This window comes from Lycorma delicatula, chromosome 2, assembly GCF_047948215.1.
Source record: "Lycorma delicatula isolate Av1 chromosome 2, ASM4794821v1, whole genome shotgun sequence".
Lineage (NCBI taxonomy): Eukaryota > Metazoa > Arthropoda > Insecta > Hemiptera > Fulgoridae > Lycorma > Lycorma delicatula.
In genome coordinates, this window is record NC_134456.1 from 72851709 (window position 1) to 72873515 (window position 21807).

A 21807-nucleotide genomic window follows, 5' to 3' on the forward strand; every position below is an offset into this window, starting at 1 on the left:
TCTTTTTTCCTCTTTCCATTTCCTTTCCCGTTTTCCACTTTTTTCTCTTCCCATTTTCCCCTTCTCCCTTTTACCTTTTTAGATTTTTCCCTATTTTCTTATTCTGATTTTTCTCTTTCCCCCTTTTTCCTCGCACGTAAATTGGTCCAGTAGTTTTTTAGTCTATAGCAAACACATATATTGGAAACATTGAAATGGAATTAAAAAATATCTATTATAACGTGTGTTGCTTTTAGGTCCGACAGTTTTAAAAAAAAAACATATTTTACTTGGTGTCGCAGGTGTGACATCTTAAGTATAAAAATAGTAGGTATATGAAAATGCATGCGTTTTCGAGTGCAACGTTGTTTCAAAATTTGAAAGCAATCGGTGAAAAACGTTCCGAGATTAAAGATTTTGAACAAACGAACTTTTACATTTTTATTTATATAGCATCGATAAGAACAGTAGGAATCTTATAACTATAAACGTATATCACATTACGTTGTCTTGATGTCAGTTTTTTATTTTTTATTTCAGTTAAACAACAGAAATTAGGATGAATTAATTAATTATAGTTGAAATGATATCTCGGAGATATTAATGATTTTTATCAACAATTTGTTTCTGTGTTTCAGAATTCTTACAATAATAAATCACAGATTAAATAATGTGGCAAACCCATCTCATCCCAAAAATAAGTCCTGAATGACTAAACAGATTGCTATAGAAATTTCTTTGAAGAGATGGAAAAATTCCCCTACAAATAATACTTAGCTGACTACAATATAATTTAATATATGTAAGATGTTATTTCACCAAATTTAATATTTTATAAAATAGGAATAGTTATCTACTATAACAAAATATTTATCTTATGGAATGACATAAGATAGAGCAACATCACTCAAAATCAATAATACACATGGTCTAGGTTGCATATCATCCTTTACAAATTTGGCTGGGAAGTCAACCATTCATTTACAAACTTAAACCTTACTAAAGTGAACTTGAATCAACAACCAACCCTTTGATTAGGAAGACTGTGTTTTATTAACTATTCTGCCTGATCTCTCTAACACGGTATTATTTTCGCATAGCGGTTGTCACAATTTCCTTGATCGTATACGTTATGCGAAGGGATTGTATCGGAGATCATAGGGTAGTGAAATTGGAAAAAAATTCTTTAGATATTGATATTCATCGGCCTTTTTCCGATTTAAAGTAATCCAATATTTTCTGTTGCTACTTAAATTTATGCGAGTCTTTTACGCTTCAGCTGCAAAACTTGTAACTTTTGTAATGCTTGAGATTTATTCGTAACAAATTATTTCTCTTGATTTTTTTCTTTTTTTCTGAATATGGATTTTTTACATTTATATTATTGGTTTCAATTTTTTCGCTTTTAAGACCAATTGGTGTAATTTTTTTTCAACATAGATACTTGCAGAATTTCTTACGTGTATTCTTACACTACTATTCGTTTATCCAGGTTTCTTTACTGTCAGTTAATAGATTTTTTTTTAACTGCATTATGGCATCCTTTTCCATAGTTTTCTAATGATAATGACTTATCTGATGGTTTTACCATAAAAAAAGAAATGTATATTTATATAAAACTGCGCGTACAAGTGTGATGTGAATAAGTTATTAAAGAAAATAAACCTAACACGAATTAGAAAGTGAAGTATAAAATAGTATGCAGCATAATAATGTTAAGTAAATATAATTTCCACGGAAATAAGTTAAAAGAATAAAAATTATAAATTCAAATTAAAAACTCTTGTTGGGATCATTTACCAGAAAACTTTTACCGATATTTCAACATAAATTACTGGTTAGATTCATCGAAAGTTTAATTTACGAAGCGAACGTTTCTGTGTAGGATGATTCATTCTGACCGCATCGCTTCCTTGTTAGTAAGCTTCATTGGTATGGATAATACAATAGTCTCGAAGTACCACTGACATATATACGATAAGTTAATACACTTATGTTACAAAAGGATATTTGTATATGGTTATAAATTATCTTATTTTCTTGTTTTTTTCCCCAATGTTCAAGCATTTAACTATTTTAGATTTTTAATCCTTAAATAGCGTTGCTGCTTTATAACTTCAAGACGCAAGTTTTATTTGACTTTTATGTTTTTTTTTTTAGTATTAATGAATACTGCTATTAAAATTAAAGTTCTTTACAAACTGCCATGCTTTAATTCATATAAACAGAATAAATTTGTTAAACTGAGTAATTATTATTAAGACTTTATTTTTCGGTAAATAATTACTTTTTGTTAAAAATCATTAATATTATCCAGATGATAATTAATGACATTATTACAGGTGCTCCTAATTATGTTTATTAGAAATTTATTATAGGATTACATATTCGAATAGGAAATATTCTAGTCGAATGCGAGGAAGAGTTGTTAGTTGAAATGAGATTTTGAGGATTTATTGCAAAAGATTTTGAGTATTAATTGTTATTGTAAAAATTATTATTGTATATAATTTAGGAAAATTAAAATATCTTTGATATCGACGTCCACCATATTGGTTTCTTTGATTTGTTAAAGCAAAGGTAAGATGAAATTTTACGGTATATTGTATTTTAATAGGATTGATGAGTGTACTGTTACTTTTATTACCATTACTATCAGACCCCGGAAATGCTTCGTTATTGCTAGATTTGAGTATATATATATATATAGATTAAATGAACACGAAAGTTTGATATATATATCATCATATATTTATATATATATTTTTTATTGTATTTTTTTGTGTTATTCTTTGTAAATAACTTGTATTCAAATTATGTTGGTACGAGAACCTGCTAATAAGACTGATGTGTTAGCGGGACCCTATAATGTACAATTTCATGAAAATATATAAATAAAATAAAAAAATAGTAAATTTATTATTTAAATTTGTGAATTTGTTTAAAAATGCCAAAATTATGAATGTAGAATGACAAAACGTTTAGTTTGCTAGTATTTTTATTTTTTATGTGAATGTTTGGCTCATATCTATTTTGTGCTTGGTGACCGTGAACACCCCTAAGAATTAATAAAGTATCTCTTTAGAAACTCCAACTCACCAGAAAATTTTTAATATTCCTACCAAGTAAAGGTATTGTTTGACCAGTTACATAATATTATCCACCGCATAAAGGAACCCTATTATCTACGTGTCATTCATTATTGACTCATTCAAATGGAACGAAGTGTTCAATACCGATGATTGTAACCACGCCATTTATTATCCGATCACAAGATGTTTACTGTTCTTTTACGAAATCAAATCTTTGGTTTAATTTCATTCATAAGACATATAAAATTAAATTACAACTGGAAGAATTAAATCCCAGTATAAATAAAAATACTGGAAATAGATACCCAAACACGTAAATAGAAATTCCTATTTATAATATAAGTTGTATATATTATACATGTTTAAATTTTAAAACGTAATCAAACAAATACAGGATTATCAACGTTATCAGCAAGTGTCTAGAAGAGAAGATGTATTGCTCGGCTGTTTTTTGGATGTCCAGCAGGCCTTTGATTGGGTCTAGCTTCCTGGCCTAATCTATAAATTGGAAAGGACCTTTCTTCAACCGAATTACTTGATTCTACACACCTACATGGACGGACGTAAAATCAAGATTTTTCTGAATTCTTTAATACTGAAACGGGTGTTTTTCAGGGCTCAGTTCTGGAGCCAGTTCTATACTCGGTCTTCTCTGCAAACCTCCCGACTCCAGAGGAGATAGTTGCATCGTTTCCGGATGACACGGCGATACTAACTGTGGATCCTGATCCTAGGTCAAGATCGCTTTGAGAGGAGATACGGCGATTCAGTACAAGATATAAAATGAGAATGAACAAACATGTGAACTGGCTGGCGATTAGCCTTCTGAATAACAGTTAGGACATTAGGCGCCTAAAATGACTGCATATGTTAGATATGTAAGTTTACCGAGATTTGAGGTGAATCACATACCACGCAAATCATTTCGATCATTTTTAATATGATTCAAATCATGTGGACCTCTTTTAAAATACTGAATATAAAATTGAGTGTATTTTCTACAACCATTGCTATCCCAACTAGCTCAATGAAAATCATATAGAAAAGTTTTCGAAGTAAAATAATAAAAAAAAAAAAAAAATTCTGTTGTGTACTTTAAACAATCTATAAGTTTAGAATTATTAAGCTACTTTATTTGCGAGAAGTGTAAATCTAACTATTAACAGAAGAGTAACATACATTTTGTTAGTAATCCATAGATTTCCAGTAATAAAAAAGTGTGAAATCTTTGTGTAAAAAGCCAAATTTAAGTGTTTCTTTAATTTAATATATAGGAACTAAAAGTAAAGTTATAAAACAAATTTTAATTTTTTTCTGATATAGTTTCGGAGTAAAAACAAGAATTAAAAAAAAAATGGATACTTTGTACATTTTTGAAATTGCATTCTTTTCCTTTCTAAAATCAGCGCCAAGTTAAAGATTAGTAAACTGATTTTAATCCGGCCTGCTGATTTAAAAAAAAGAGAAAAAGAATAGAGAGAAACGTTGTAGAGTTTTAAAAACGATTAATTAAGGCTTTAGTGAACATGGAAAATTGTATTAATATCTCGTATAATTTACTCAAATATTATTAGGTAGGATTGTTTAATACTAAGTAATAGATAACTACAAATGAGTGAAAGCTATCAAATTGTTTAAATAAAGATGAGATCTTTGCTAAAAAAAAAAAATTTACTCCAGTTGTCTGGAAAAAACTTAAAACAAGATCAAAATCATTTCGTTTTGTGAATAGTTAAGGTTTGTGCATGAAAAGTAAAAAAACCCGGCGGATTGAGTTAAAAATGTATAAGTTAGTAAAATAATTTATTTTATATACATTTTACAAGAAAAAGACCCAGCGAATTATTCTTTGAATTTTAATGTGTTTTTTCTTTAAACAGAATTTTTTAAAAACTAATGCCTTGAGGAATTAAACTGCAAATACAAGGCACAGTTAAAAAATGAGAGCCCCGATGAATTATAAATAGTGATTGGCAACACTGATTGCTTCACCGATGCGCAGTAGGTTTTTAAGTAGTCTGTTAGGCATGTAACCGCCACACAGTTCATCGTTGTTAGCCTTTGCCAGACTGTGTTAAAATGAGTATCGTAATAACAAATCCCGCCAATTGTGATGTTCGTTCAGTGACTGGATTTCTAAACGCAAGACGACTTGCTACTGAAATCCACTGTTGATAGGGTAAAACGTATGGGCCTACCGCAGTGAATGAAGGAAAAGTAAGGCAGTTTAGTCGTGAGTTTAAGGAGGACAATTCAAGTGTTCACCACGAATAAAGAAGAGGCAGGCCTAGTGTTCGGACTGACGACATCGTTGAATGTGTGAACGAAAAAAGTGATAGAAAGTGATAGAAATTTACGATTAGCATTCTTTTTCTAGAATTTCCAGAAGTTTCAAAGACAACATTGTTGAAATGGGTGCCGAAAATGTTGACAAGTGCTCATAAAAATCACAGTATGAAATCTGCACGTACTTTTCTGGCAGCTTAAACTACGATGGAGATGGATTTCTTCGCGTATCGTCACTGGTGACGAAACGTGGATTTTTTATGTCAGTGCTGAGACGAAACAACAAGCCATGTTGTAGCTACATTCCGGTTCAAATAAATAAAAAAATCTGATGTGGATACCATAAATCTGATGTGAATTCCTTGTACACCTACTAATTTACATATACATATTTATTTTTTTTAATGAAAAGTACATAATATTTTATCTCATTAATAACTTCTGATATTTTCTCATTTTTTTTACAATGAGATGTTAATAATTTTAATAAATCAATATATTTAAATTTAAAAAAAATGTTAAAGAAAATAGATTAAGTTAAATTCTAACCGATATGCCTTTCCCTTGTAAGAACAAAATATTTCATTAATTAAAGTTTTATTTGGCTATAAATCGTGAACGGATAAAAATAAGTACCACTTATGATATATTGTTGAAAAGGTCGTAATGAGGGCTCACTATTGCAGTTAAGGAAAAGTCAAAAATTCAAATATTCTTGGATACTTCTAGTTCAGTCGATTACAATCAAAAGGGGAGGTGCACAACTAGATGTTCCACAAAATCAAAATAAAACATTTTCAAAACCAAAATTTTAACATTCTACGCCTAATCGTTTTTGAGTTGGGCAAGATACATAGTATTTACGTACAAACGTCACACCGAAACTAGTCAAAATGGATTCAGAGAAGGTCAAAATGGATATTTCCGTTTAAATCTGAAGACCGAAATTTTTCGCGATGCATAATTTCCTTTACTTTGTACAAGGAAGTAAAAATTAGTCAAAAAAAAAATTTAATTGTTTACAATCAGAGGTTAATAATTATTAATAAATCAATATATTTAAATTTAAAAAAAGGAAATGAAGTCTGATTCGAAACGATGTGCGTTCCCTTTCTGTAATCAAAATATTTTATTAAGTAAAATTTTATTTGGCTACAAATCTGAATTTAAGAAAATAAGTACTACTTATATCGTTGAAATCTCTCTATGAAGCTTGATTACTGCAGTTTTTGGACAATTTTGGTCCAGTCGATTGCAATCAAAAGGGGAGGTGCACTGCTAAATGTTACAACAGTCCTAAATCCAAAATTTTAACATTCTATGATTAATCGTTTTTGAGTTATGCAAGATACATACGTACGTACAGACGTCACACCTCAACTACCCAAGATTAATTCAGGGATGGTCAAAATGGATATTTCCGTTGAAATCTGAAAACCGAAATTTTTCGCGATCACAATACTTCCTTTTCTTCATAAAAGGAAATAAAATTCAAATAAGTCTATTCTCTAAGGAAAATCATGGCATCTGCATTCTGGGACCCAAAGGGAGCGCTTTTGATTGATTACATGAAACTCGGAACTTCCATTACATCACAAGTTTACATTGAAACACTTTTTAACCTGTGTCGTGCCATTCAAAACCGACGACGGTGAATGCTAAGATCAGGAATTGTTCTTCACTATAACGCATGTCCACGCACCGCTGCATGCACAACCCGGAAACAATTCAAAAATTCTGATGAGAAATTTTTGATCATCCTCTTACAGTACTGATCTTAACGCCCAGTAAGTACCGTCTCTTCCTATATTTCAAGAACTGATTTGCATCTCCGCAATTCAAGAAAAATGAAGTTTTGAAAATCTAATAAAAAGTGGCTAAAATCCCAGGCCGAGGAATTCTAAGAAGGTTTGAAGATGTTTGCTTCATGAATCAAAAGTGTGGAACGGAATAGTGATTATGTAGAAAAGTAGAGTAAATGTATGTGTATTTGAAATTTTTCATTTTTTCAACTTTTCTCATTTTGTTACCTATCGATCCTTAGTTTTGAACCGCGCCTCAACATTTACAGTTTATTTTTTTTAATAACTTTATATATTTATTTTGTTAGTTATTTATATTTTTTTAATTTAATTTGGATTATATTTCAATTTTCTAGAAATAAAATAATTCATCGATACACTAAGAAGAATACGGGTTTTCTTTCAACAGCTTTTTACTACCGCCTCTGATAACAATAATGGGAAGCCACCTTTCACCATTATTAAAAATAATAGTTTCATAAAAACATTCGATCTTAACTGACTAAATTAATTATATATTAGAACCATCATTGAGCAATTTTTATTTTAGACAGTTTATTGTTTAATATTTTAACAGTTGAAGTTTAACATAATTATACAATTAAAATGTAATAATATTAGAGTTGAATTTGGAAAAAGGTAAAATTATTAGCAAGTATGAAAAAAATATACGATGAACGCATAACTTACAAATATTAATTTCTCTGAAATAAAATTACTCTTGTCAATTCACATTATTCATCTAATTATGAAGAACATTTACAGTATTCTTTCGTCCTTCCATTTTGTTTAATAGATTTTAGTTATTAAATTACATACAGCACGTTATCCACTTATACGTGAAAAGTGGTCCTTCACTTTGAAAACCGTGAAAAGTATCATTTAACACATCATCACTATTATCTTTATGAAAAAGTTTTGAATTTATATTCTAAAATAATTCCTTTTAAGAAATTTTTGGTCTGTACACGAATAATTACTAGATTATTATTTCGCTTTGAATTACTAACAATCATTTTAACCGAAAAAAAGGAGATGCCCACCTCAGACGCTGCACAGAAGGAGCAACAGCTCCAACCGTACCTCATCTAGCCCCTTTTCTATCCCTATTCTAGACTATGGTTTAATCGCATTTACTTTTCTTCCTGAAACATCCTTTAATTTTACAATGTTAAGCCGTTATAAATTATTTACAGATAAAACCCTTATCCCGTAACTAGACAACACCTGGTTAGAAAGTAGAAAGAATAACAAGGTATACAATGAGGACATAGGGATATTTCAATCGGTATTTGACAAATTTGCAAATCCATTACTTTTCTAATATTACAGCATCACTCTCGCACTTCTAAAACGTTGTTTTTTTTTTTTCTTAATAAGCAAATCAATTATTCTCGTAACTACAGACCTGAAAAATTCTGCAAAAAACCAACAAATATTGTCACAAATAACATGAATCATTTTAACAAATGGTTTATGAAATCAAGCCACATTTTAAATACTTTCTGTATATTGAATTCCTGTGGGATATGTAAATGTAATCTTCATAAGCTTCAACTTTCAACAAAATAAAATATTTATTCACGAAACTACATGAAGCATTACCAAGCGTTCTCATCTTCCCTAAGCAGTGACTGACTCTCCTACAGCTTGTCAACGAATGGTATATAAACTCTCTCTCTCCCCCTTCTCTGACTCCCTCCCTCCCACTATCACTCTCTCTCTCACTCTCTCTCACTCTCACTCTCACTCTCACTCACTCACTCTCACTCTCTCTCTCTCTCTCTCTCTCTCTCTCTCTCTCTCTCTCTCTCTCTCTCTCTCTCTCTCTCTCTCTCTCTCACTCTCTCTCTTTCTTTCTTTCTTTCTCTTGCTTATTGTCAAAGAAGTGAACAAAGGAGACATTTAAAAAATCTATCAATAAGAACGCTTGTCACTGCTATCTTACTATGTTTGTTTAAACAATCCCCATCAGATCAATTGGGGCACTCCTGATAAATCATATATATTTCATCGTCAGACACTATGCAATGGAAACAATAAACTAAAATTAACATTGCATTCTCCATACAAACTAAATAACGGTACATTATGTACTTTTATTTCATTTATATGACCGACAATTTTCAAGTTTTATGGAAATGTAAAAGTAATGAACCTCCGGTCGTTGCAGCAGACCCATTTTCAATGTTTATTTTACCTAGAAATTTAAAAAAGATTTATATAAATGTAATGTTCCAGTCTACAGTCTCATTTACGATTAATTTTATACTACATCGTAGATATTTTAAAACTAATAGAGATGAATTTATGATTTTTACGAGATGTGATGCACTAATTTTTTAAGTTACGGGTCCAGCCTTTTTTTTTGTAATTGCGAAAAATATGGTTTTCAGATTTGAACGGAATCCATTTTGACTAGTTTCGGCGTGACGTATTTACGTACATACGTATTTGTCTCGCATAACTCAAAAACGATTAGCCGTAGAAAACTGAAATGTTGTATTTAGGACTGTTGTAAAGTGTAGTTGTGAACTTCCCATTTTGACTGCAATCGACTGGACCAAAAGTGTCCAAAATAGCCCAAGATCAAAGAAATTTGTATTTTGGATTTTTTCTTAACGGCACTAATAAGATCTCATTGATAGCTTTTCAACGATATATCATAAGTGGTACTTATTTTCATTGGTTCCAGAGTTTTAGCCAAATGAAATTTTAATTTACGTAATATTTGAATCTTACAAAGGGGAAGGCACATCCGCGAGAATCTAGTTTCCTTTTTTTAATTTTTTTTTTTTTTAATTAAAAATATTGATTTATTAATAATTATTAACCTGTGATTGTAAAAAAACCTCCTACAATAAATAATAATTCAATAATATCAACAAAAAAAGAAAAATATGAAAAAAAATCAAATATTATTAGTGAAATAGAATTTTTTTAAATGTGTATATGTAATTTAATAGGCGTACAAGGACGTAATGTGATGTCCATATCAGATTCTTTTCCTTCATAAAGATGTTTTCATGATTAATTAGCGGCTTATTTCCAATAGATTACAAATTTATTGTAAAGCTTATGGGCACAGTGCACAAGCTTCAAACTTAAATGGCGAGATTATTATGAAGAAAAAAATTTAAAGAGTATTTAAAATTAAAAAAACAAAATTCTAAAAGCATTTAAAGTTTAAAAAACATTTACTTGAGTAAGATAATTTTACAATCTTTGCGGGAGAAGCCAAATGTACAGTAAGTATCCCTATAAATTTTTAAATTTAATTTACTACTCAAATTCTTAGATAAGTTATAATATAATGCTTTAAATTTTATTATATTTCTGAACAAGATAAGAACAATAAATTTCCTTAGAAAAGAACCACTTATTAATGGTTTTCAATTGCATAGACTACTCATCAGAATAAAGAACATAACCACTACAAGAGCATAAAAAAACAATAGAAGTGTCTTTCAAAATCGCCTATACTGCACATCAGAGTGCAATGTATTCAACATTATTTTAAACCTTTGATTATCACGATGAAAAACAATGACGTTGGTTTTTAAATCTTTGATTATTATGATGCAAAACAATGACGTTGGTTGCATATCGACGCTTTCAGGATATGGCTAGATCAATTGTTTATTCTCTTTGTTTCATAAATTTTAATTGATTGGATAATTAAGTAATCTCATAGTAGATTAAACATTAATAACCTAATCTTTATTAATTAACAAGTTATACAAATTGATATGAGTAGAATTAGTCGTTATTTTAAAAGTATACACTATATATAATTCTATTTGCATTAATTAGTAATGCAGTAATATTATACTGTTTAGCAGTATAATCGTGTATGATATAACCTTACAAGTTTCCAAACATAACGACGGCATGAGATAAAGAAGAACGACAAGGCGCCGTCCACCTTTTGTCTAATAGATTTTACCGATGTTGAATTCTATTTGTATCTTCCTACTCAGTAAAATTACTCACTATCCAACTAACAGTGAGATTACGCTGCTATTATTATGATAGTTCACAAGCAATCCTTATGCAATTTACTTACCCCCTTGCTTAAGAAAACGATGTTAATCATACCCCAATATGGAAGGATGTGTATTTTAGAATGTGGATATGAAGTAAATAAGATGAACGAATAAAGGGAGATATGAGGAATTAATGAACAGGATTTAAGAAGAAAGAACATTTATGCGGAGAGTGCACAAAAGAAAAGGAAAGTGGTTAAAAGAAGGATAAAGTAAAACAAAACAGTTGTTTTAGAACCTCTTCGATTTTAAGACTCTCTAAGCAGCCTAGTAGTCATTATTATAAACGACAGCAGCTAGCAAATCAAATTATTGTTTATGTGACCCAATGCTTATCGCCCTGGCGGTTGACTTATATTCGTAATACCAAATTCCGTCCAATGAAAAAAGAACATGTAAACTTAACGACGAGATTAAGATTGGAAATTACAAGAGAACCAAGGAGAACGCTTTGGACTTCTCATTCGAACAGACAAAAGAAAGGACAGAAATGACGTGAGGGACTTGCCACCTGGCAAACACCAGCTAATGATGGAAGGTACTCAAAAAATTCTGTAATATCTATGGAAGAGATGGCCAATAACAATCCTCGTAGTCAATGAAACTCTGCCGAATTTAACGGGTTTGATGGGACGGCCTTTCATCCGGAGGTCCCAGGTTCGAATACTGGTAGACACGGTATTTTCACACATTACAAAATTGCCATTTTATCTCTTTCTTTGAAGCAATACCTGACGGTGGTAGCGAAGAAAAAATTATACCATTAGATATCATTCCTGGTTTAAAATAACAATCTTCCTGCCACCCTGATAATTTATTGTCTTTAGAGTAAGCAATCAAATTAAGGGTCGAAAATCAAGTAGAGAATAATCAAAATTTCGTAAAATGTAGAAAACTATCTTTTAAAAATACATGCAGGTTATTGTTTAATTCTACATAAAATATTTTATTTAAATACAAATCTGGTTGTTATTTAAGATAAGAATTAAATAGAGTTGCTAGGAGATCCTCAAAAAAGATATAAACGAAAAATTAACGATTTAAAAAAGGCAAAACATAACTTGCTTATCATTAAAGTAATAAATCGCTGTTGCCTCAACTAAATAAATGTTAAATTAGCAGGCAGTAGAAACTTTGATTATCCCCTCCTTGTTGGTGACCGCTCTTATTACAAAAATTATCAGATCATACAACCGCATCGCAACACCTGCTCCCACAATTTAAGGCCTTGCGCAAGCAGTAGTTCTAGCTTGGCTCGGGAAATAATTGACTATATTACATTAAAATTTATGTTTCAATTGATTTATAGGTAAAATATTTTATAAAATACTTCTCCATTATACAGCTATAGGACCGAAGTCACAGCCGTGTTAATCTGCTGACATAAGAATATCGAGAAGAAGAATGGGCTAATTTATAAAATTAAAAACAGCTGTCACAGCGATCATGTTTTATCTGAACGTCAACCGATACATGTTAATGAAAGGAAAATATTCTTCAGGTGGTACAGCTTAGTTCTACAACGAGCACGCGAAGAATTTCTGTACGAATCAACAATTCACTAATTACAGTATGGAAGATGCTCACTGACTGCGTCTTTATCATGTTCAGAAAGTTCAACACCTTCAGTTTGGTGACCATGCCTGACGACTACAGTTTTGTCAATCAGTTAACAATATTTACCACTTAATTCCGTTCATATTACTTTCAGCAGAAGCTACTTTTATCCGTAATGGCATAAACAGACGGAATTCATATCGGTGGTCTGAAGAAAACCCTCACGCTTTGGTAATTGAAATAAATCTCCAGCAACGATTTTCGGTGAATGTTTGGTGTGACATTATCGAGAACCAATTAATAATAGGACCTTTCATACCAGAAGAAAGTGTCACGGGGAGAAATTTTTAAATAATAGATTTCTTACAGTTGTTGAAAATTTCTCATTGGCGAAATGAATTGAAATGTGCTATCCACATAAAACAATTCTTAGATGAAAAATTTACTGGTAAATAGATTGGTCGTAGAGGGCAAGTAAATTTGCCACCTAGATTACAGAGCTTTACTTCATTAAATTACTGTTTATGGAGATGGATGAAATACGAGATACACAAGCAAACAGTGGACGCATGTGATGAATTGATCGCTCGCATTCTCAATGCAGCAACCCTCATCAAGGAACGCGAAGATACATTAGGTTGGTGCCACAAAATATAACAAAATTAGTTGAAAACACAACGATGTCAGTGGTGGAACTTTCGAGCAATTATTGTAAATAAATATATTATAAACCAAAATGAGTATTTTTTTAAAAGTATGTTATATTTCAAATGTCTAAATTTATTTTCCTAAAATCGTTTGTTTTTAATTTTTACAGATTCATAACATTCTTCAGCTGAGTTTTGTTCTGTTTTTTTTTTTTTTTTTAACAATACAAGTTGATTTTTATCTGTAATTTTTTCAGAATTAAATATTAAGTTTTAATAATAAAATTTAGGCATTCATTAGTCATTCAAGAAAGTTGTATTACTTAAAAGGTAAAAAACCGTGTTTTTCGTCAGCGAATTTTTGTTTTATATGGATATCATGAAAATTACGGGAGATGCAGTTTTACCTGTTTTATTCGAATTATCAGGTCAAAGGCATAAAAAATCATCAAGTTTATCCCTTGTAATAACGGCTTAAATGACCTCATTTCACCGGGGGAATTGAAATTCGGGGCCAGATTTTTCGCCAGCCATAACTCGACAACAAATCGATATTTTTTGTATGAACATTATTCCTTACTAGCAGACCCGGCAATGCTTCGCTATTGCTAGATTTGAGTATACATATATTAAATGAACACAATTCAAAGTTTGATAAAACATAAAAACAACTGCATATTACGGAACTTCACAAAATTTAACCTTTCATTTTTTCCGTTTTTCAGTTTTCCCTTTTTCCTTTCTCCTTTGCCCCTTTTCCCGCGTGTAAATCGGTCCAGTACGTTTTTAGTCTACAGCGGACAAACATACGAACATAGCCTTTTTATATATGTTGAAGGAGAAAGTCTGTTTGTTTATTTCTAACCCCGGTGCCACCAAGCGGGTCCATTTTTCGCAAAAATATTTCGTTTCACGTAACTAATATATATTCTGAATATGAACCAAATCGTACCATAAATACAATTTTTCGATATATCTCGACCCCCAGCGTCACCTAGCGGATCCAAACTAATTCAGAAACCTTCGTGAGCGTGCGCACAATAACTTACCAAAGTTTCATTTCAATATCAATTAATTGTATAGGAACGCATACGGGGCAAAAAAAACACTCCTTTTATATATATATATATATATATATATATATATATATATTAGGCTGACCCGGCAATGCTTAGCTATTGCTAAATATATACGAGTATACATATATTGATTAAATGAAAGTTGATAAAACATTAAAAAATGAACATTACGGAATTCACAAAATTTATCCTTTCACTTTATCCCGTTTTCCCTTTTCTCGTAATCTCCATTTCCCTTTTCAACTATTTCCCCCTTCCCATTTTCACAATTTCTAATTTTCCTATTTCCTTTCTATGTTTTTCTCTTTTTCCCCTTTTCCCTATTTTCCTTTTCCAGACTATAGCTGACACATATATGAACATTGCCTTTATATACATAAAAGAAGAAAGTCTGTATGTTTGTTTGGTTCGTAAATATCTCAACCCCAGCGCCACCTAGCGGATCCAAACTAATTTATAAACCTTCGGGGGCGTGCGCGTAACGAATAGCCAAAGTTTCATCGCAATCGGATGAATGGTATAGGAACGCATGCCCAAACATTAATTTTTATATATACATAAGATAAGATTTCAAGCTCTAGAATCAGTTTCCAAATTATTTCCCTTTTTTCCAGAATCATTCTGTATATTAGCTTTAGGGAATTATTATTAGTTTACTTATTAGCTTATTAGGGAATTATTATTAGCTTTAAAAAATTACTGCTATTTCCATAAATACAGGCACGAAACTAAGAAAAAATTGTGGTCGTAATAATATAAATTTGTGAAATCTAAGCAATATTTTAAAAAATATTCAGTTTCTATATAAATTTTTCCAATGTTATATAGGTTTAACTGGGGAGGGTTTTGTAAGATTTATGTTGTAGCAGATTTCTTTCTGGTTTTAATCTAATTTCAGAATATAGATTGAAAATTAAACGAATGTTAATCTATTTGTTTACGTAAATTATATTAGAAATACAATGGTATTAAAAGAATACCTTATAACTTTTTTTGTAAAATAATTAATATTATTACAATGAAAAACAAAAAAAAAAATCGTTTTATGACTGAGAGAAGAAATACTTTTTTTTGAAATGAACCCGAAAAATTTTAAACACGATTCGTTTCTTAAAAAATATTAATGCATATCGGATATATTTTTCAATTTCAAATGATTAATGGGAAATGCATCTAGTGGAGAATAATTCTTAATTTTTTCATTCATTATTAGATTAGGTACTAATCTGATTAGATTAAGTTATCGTGTTTCCTGAAAGACTCATTAGAGAAAACTAAAATCCAGAAAACCAAAATTCAGATGAACTAATTTCTAATGTGTAGTCTTTGTTATCCTTGTGTTTAATGTTACAAAAATATAACAAGATAATACAATTGTATTACATAATTTTACATGACAAAATCTTGGTTTGTGTAAATTATATTAGTTAAATTTAATTAAACTTACTATTCTCTTAACTTAAAACTTAATCAAGTTGGTAATGAAGAAGGAAACTTACGTGACAGTTGTAGATAAGTAGTACTCTGTTCAGTACACCTGAGTTCGGGTATATTACAATCTGTAATTTAATTTTCATTTACTGTATACATTAAAGTAATAATTTTTTTAAATATGTATATATGTTAGTTTTTATATATTTTAATATAAATTTTAAAATAGTTACATTAGAAATTTCAAGAAATAATTATAAGTATTGTATTTAGAAGTTAATAATTATATAACCTGTGGTAAAAATACGTATAATTAATGGTAAAAATATGTATAATTAACAAAAGTAAATACTGAAAAGCAAATACTGAGTTCTGCTACTCATTAATTTTCCAAATTAAGAAGCCCCGTACCATAAAGGATAATTGTGTATTTTTATGTAGAAATGAAAATGACAAAAAAAATTCATCATTTGTAATTAATAAAATACAGTACAAGCAACCAGATTTCTATCATTCGACACTCAGATTAACCTACGCTTGATCGTTCCTTCAGCATTTTATAAGGTTACATAAGCAAACACTGGTTTTGGATGTGTTTGTTTCAGTTGCTAAAGAAACGTTAAGCCACACTAAATTGTGTATAGAAAGTATATACTACCTACAGTCAAAAATAAACTAGTTATAGATGTATAGATTAGCTCCTTTCCCTTGAATAAAGATTTCAGTATATAAACTACGTATAATATGGTTTTTCATGACATTTATTATTTTCTTACAAAAGTAATAAGTACAAAGGATATCTCTAAGTAAAGACCGCTGGGAAATTTCTCTCCTTAAGATTGGCGAACCTATGTAATTCATGGTCACGCTAGTAATGTACACACTGCATTGTTGTCTGTAAGTTGTCGCGTTGAACCATCAAAACCTTACGCCGGCTGAAATTCATAGACAGTTGGTTGCTGTATGCGATGATAATGTAATGAATGAAAGACACGTCCGAAAATGGTGTGAAAGGTTTAGAAATAACAGAAGTGATGTGCATGATGAAGAACGTTCGGGAAAGCCCATGATAAGAACCGAAGACTTGGTGAAACGTGTCGATATGAAATCAGAAACGATCGTCGCTCAACGATTTTCGGCTGCTTTGGAATTTTTGATGCGCTACACAGAAAAAGGTAATGAGTTCTTTAATTCGATTGTTACTGGCGATGAAACACTGATTTTGTATTACACAGTAGAGAGAAAACGGCAGTGAAGTGAATGGCGTCATTCTGAATCACCAATCAGACTTAAAAAGGTCAAACCACAGCCATTTGGACGCAAACTGATGGCCACAGTCTCTTGATTAAAGCTAACGAATTAACTAGATTTGTAAAAGGAATATGTTTATTCTTACCGCGATATATGTTTGACGATAAGTTTGAAACTTAATTCCATTAGTAATAATAGAAATAATCTGTGGTAATTTAGTTCCCATGTTTTTTTCTACTAACCTATGCAAATTTATTCATACGTAATATTTGCCAATAAAAATAAATTAAGAAAAACCAAGATTTTTTTATTAATTCAAACCATTTTTATTTTTTTGTTTAACCTCCGGGACCAGGTATTGATTCAGAGGACCAGATGAATGATTTTTAGCGTGTTTGAAAATGCAATATGCCTGAACGGGATTCGAACCCGAGACCTCCGGATGAAAGGCCGAGACGCTACCACTTGAGCCACAGAGACCAGCACTTATTCATAACTTAATATGATTTTACATCACTATGAAATAATTTCTTTTTTAAATCTAAAAGTATGTTAATCAAGCTACCCAATACAATATTATTTTTCATTTTCCGCGAACAGCTTTCCAGTTATTAATCAATCTTCAAGCAACAGATTTTAATGAGGGATTATTGTTTTTAAAAATCAAAATCAATTGCTCTGTTTTTTTTTATATATAAATTGAGTAAACAAGATTTTGAATAGAAAAGGGAAAACTAGTCGTTATTACATCGGAATGATTTCAAAAAAGATAATTTAATATCACTTCATTATAACATATAAGGTAGTTCTACCGTAACTGTTAAAATTAGGAATAAGCACTATCCTCTAATAAAATACCATTATCTACGTACAAATTTCGGATTGTTGCTGATAATAAATACGGAGGTTACAAGATTTCTTGTGAGTCACTGAACTCCCATCTGTGTAAAACATTTAATCGAATTTCATTTTCAAAATTAATCCATACAATAGAAATGGTTGTTTTTAATTACTATAATAAGTTTTTAGCTTAACATATCAATAATTTACTTTTTAGAAATTAAACACATAACTTGAACATTTTTAAAGTAAAATAGCGTTAAACGAAAAACACTAAAATTCCACAAGAAAAATTAAAAATATTAATTTTTTAGGCAATTTGTGACGCATATTTTCCAAAAAACGTTTTTGGGGTTTACAAAATAAATTAAGTCAGACATTGATAATTTTTTTTCTTAAATTTTTAATCAATTATTTGAAGAAAAAAAATCGGTAGTTAAGTGAAATTACATTTGATGATAAAAATATTCCTTTCGACACCTTATTGTTACGAAAAACTTAATATTTACTCAATACAATAGTTGGATATGAAAAAAAGTTTCACATGTTTAGCATACGACAAGCCCCCATCATCTTATAATTCCAGCAATATTTTGATCATCCCTTGCCGTAAGGTTTGGTCATATCAAAAATTATTTCAGCCAAAGTGTTAAGTGTTGTTTAGAGGTCTAACGACCACTTTAAACCGATTCGATACTCTGCCTATTAAGAGAGGTATGATTATTTTTGTCTTCGAAACCCCATTTTTTCCACTCCCTGGGCCAATGGTTGATGATAACAAAAAACTTTACTTAGTTAAGTTTTAGTTTCTTATCCAAAAAAATAGTAGGAACTTTAAACGATTTCGAAGTTTTACTTAATAAGAAATTTATAGCGATATTTTGTTTTTTCTGTTTTTTTTTTTTTTTTGTTTTGATTATTCCTTGCCGTAAGGTTGGTCATATCAAAAACTGTTTCAAACATAAGTTTTAGGTAATATTCAAAGTACTAACAATCACTTTAAAGCGATTCGATACTGTGCCTGTTAAGGGAGTTTTGTCTTCGAAACCCCATTTTTTGCACTCCCTGAGCCTTGGGATGGTGATATAAAAAAGCTTTACTTAAATAAGTTTTAGGCCCTTATCCAAAGAAAATTAGGAACTTTAAACGAATTTGATATTTTACTTAATAGGAAATTTATAACGATTTTTGGTTTTTCGAAAAAGCCCTCACACTTCCAACCCCATGGTCCGATTTTGCCCATTAACGAACTCAACCGAGATTTTGGGTCCTTAAGTTTTATGTATCATTTGAAAGTGATTGGCGCAAAATTATGGTAGTTATTGTGTCCACATGAAAGTAAAATATACATGTAGATATATATAAACTTTTGAACTGACGGTGGTTTTGGGATCTGGAGGATGTGAAACGCGTAGATATGTCGAAATTTTCGGTAGTCGAATCATGGTACCCATTACAATAGGTAGCTTTCTTATGAAATCTACCTAACAAAATATTTTGGGTTAAATAAAACCACTTTTAATTTTTGACCCTAATTATGGCCAGGTTATTAAACGTCAAATTCGTCGTCAAAATCGATTCAAGAAGTATAGTCAGTCATCGAGACCAATGATAAAATACTGTTTATTGAAACCACTATCTTTATAGATTTCAGTTTTTTTTTTTTTTTAATTTATTATCATATTATTATTTTTTTTTTCTTGTAGTAAGAATAAAAACAATAATCACACTCATCTGAATCGTGTTTCCTGAATTCTATAAAATATTTTGTTTTTCATCCATACAATAATGCTCGTACATTCTTATAGCTTCAGTGAAATTATAGGTGGTTGTGCAACCGTAGACTTGCATATTTACTACTGTCATTAACTAACCTTAGTTTTATTTATTAATATATCCTTTTGCATGCCTCAGTAAATGTAACTTGAAATAATAAATGCATATAAACGCAATTGCTAATATTATATGAAATGAAGGTCAAATCCAACTTAGTACTACATGCGATCGTACTATCATTTTGAAATGATTTGCTCAGTATTCTAGAAACAAAAAGTAAATAACATAAATTTTATAACTTCCTCTCATGAAAACATTAATAAAAAAGTTTGTTTTTTTGTAAATGTCTTGATGTGTGCTTTTATAGTAAAGAATATTATGGACTTCAGAACTTATGTTAGAGATATATTTATATCAGTTCATAGAAGATTTTTGTGTAAAACAAAGAGTTTTTTGGTGGTCTATTAAATAAAGATTGATTATATTACTTAATGGTTTAGATTTCTGCTTTAAAATAATTTATTCATAGTTAATGCAATAAATTATTTACTAACTATAAATAGTATAATTTGTTGTTAATAAATTATTTATTTAATAATGCTTTAAATTATTTTTCATAATTAAATTTTCAAAATTTCTTGATAAATTTTACGAACATGACCAATTAGCTGGACTGAATCGCCTGATGGTCGTTACATGCATGGAAGTTTTCCAGATGTGAGAAGTATGCAAGTAGTTAGGTGGATTTCCCCCATTTGGCAAATTACACAGTTTCTTTCTAGACATTTTACTACTCGGGATAGGTTTGGTTTGATTAATCAGGCTTGTTTCCGAAATGTAGATCCACTGATGATGTGCGCCATTTCTTATAAGTTTTTCCAATTTGGTACGAAGCTGAAATACCAAAGTAGGAAGTGGGTTTGTGAGGATCAATTATGGTTTTGATCAGCAAGTTAATTGAAACACCGGAAAGGAATGGAACATAATTGCTGGCTTCCTTAAATTTTTAATTTCCTTTTATCCTGTGAAGGATAGCTGAGCGAATTTGATTCTGTAATAGATGTATAGATAGAATAGTAACCCGGGAGGCTAAGGACCGCCTTAATGCTTACTTACTGGATGCTTACTACGCCAAAGTAGGCGTTTTGGCATCGAGCACCGGTTAGCTTAGATATTCGCTGGTAGGATGAGATGAATGTGTGGAGAATTCAATGAGAGCGAACCAGAACATACAGAGATAGGTATGCTTTCATTAGAGGCTTATTAAATTTGAGAATCTGTTTCTTGATTTTTAAGTAAATCAAGAGAACTTTGAGTAAATTGAATTGTAGGAAAAAATTGTCGATGGTGCGATCAGCACTTGTTCTGTTGATATAACGATAGTATTTTTGGTCGTTAAAGACTCAATAAACTAATGATCTAAGTGGATAGTCTAATTGAAGTTAACTATAGAAAGAGTTCTGTGTGAAACCTTCGGTGTTAGAGGAAGGCTCTGGAATCTCTTTTCCGCAAATCGGTTAATTTGATGGTTGAGGGTTGTAAGTAACGGTAGATGGTCGTGGTTGGAAGAGGCCATACGAAGGCGACAGTAGGTTGTGTAAATACACTGATAGAAATGTCTGCCGAGGCATTTGCATTTGGCAGAGGCCAAACTGATGACTATGTTGTTTTATCAAGTTTTGCGGATGTAAAAAACGACCTTCGGTAAAGCCCTTCCAAGTTATGAAAGGAGGGGGTGGTGTGGTGATCGGGATCCTCACAAAGCGGGTGTCTTCCGCTACGGAGGTCAGGATGACCAATTTTTGGGAATACATATTTAAAATTTTATACGTTTAAACAACACTTTCTTAAATCTTCTAATATAAAAAACTAAAAATTTTAAGGTACGATATTGTAATGTGTACATTTTAAGTACAACCGTTCTTGTATCTCAATTTTTTGAAATTCAGTGACGATAAAAACAGTTTATACAAAGAGAATAATCGTGAATAACAAATTGAATAACTGTGTAACCATGAAAT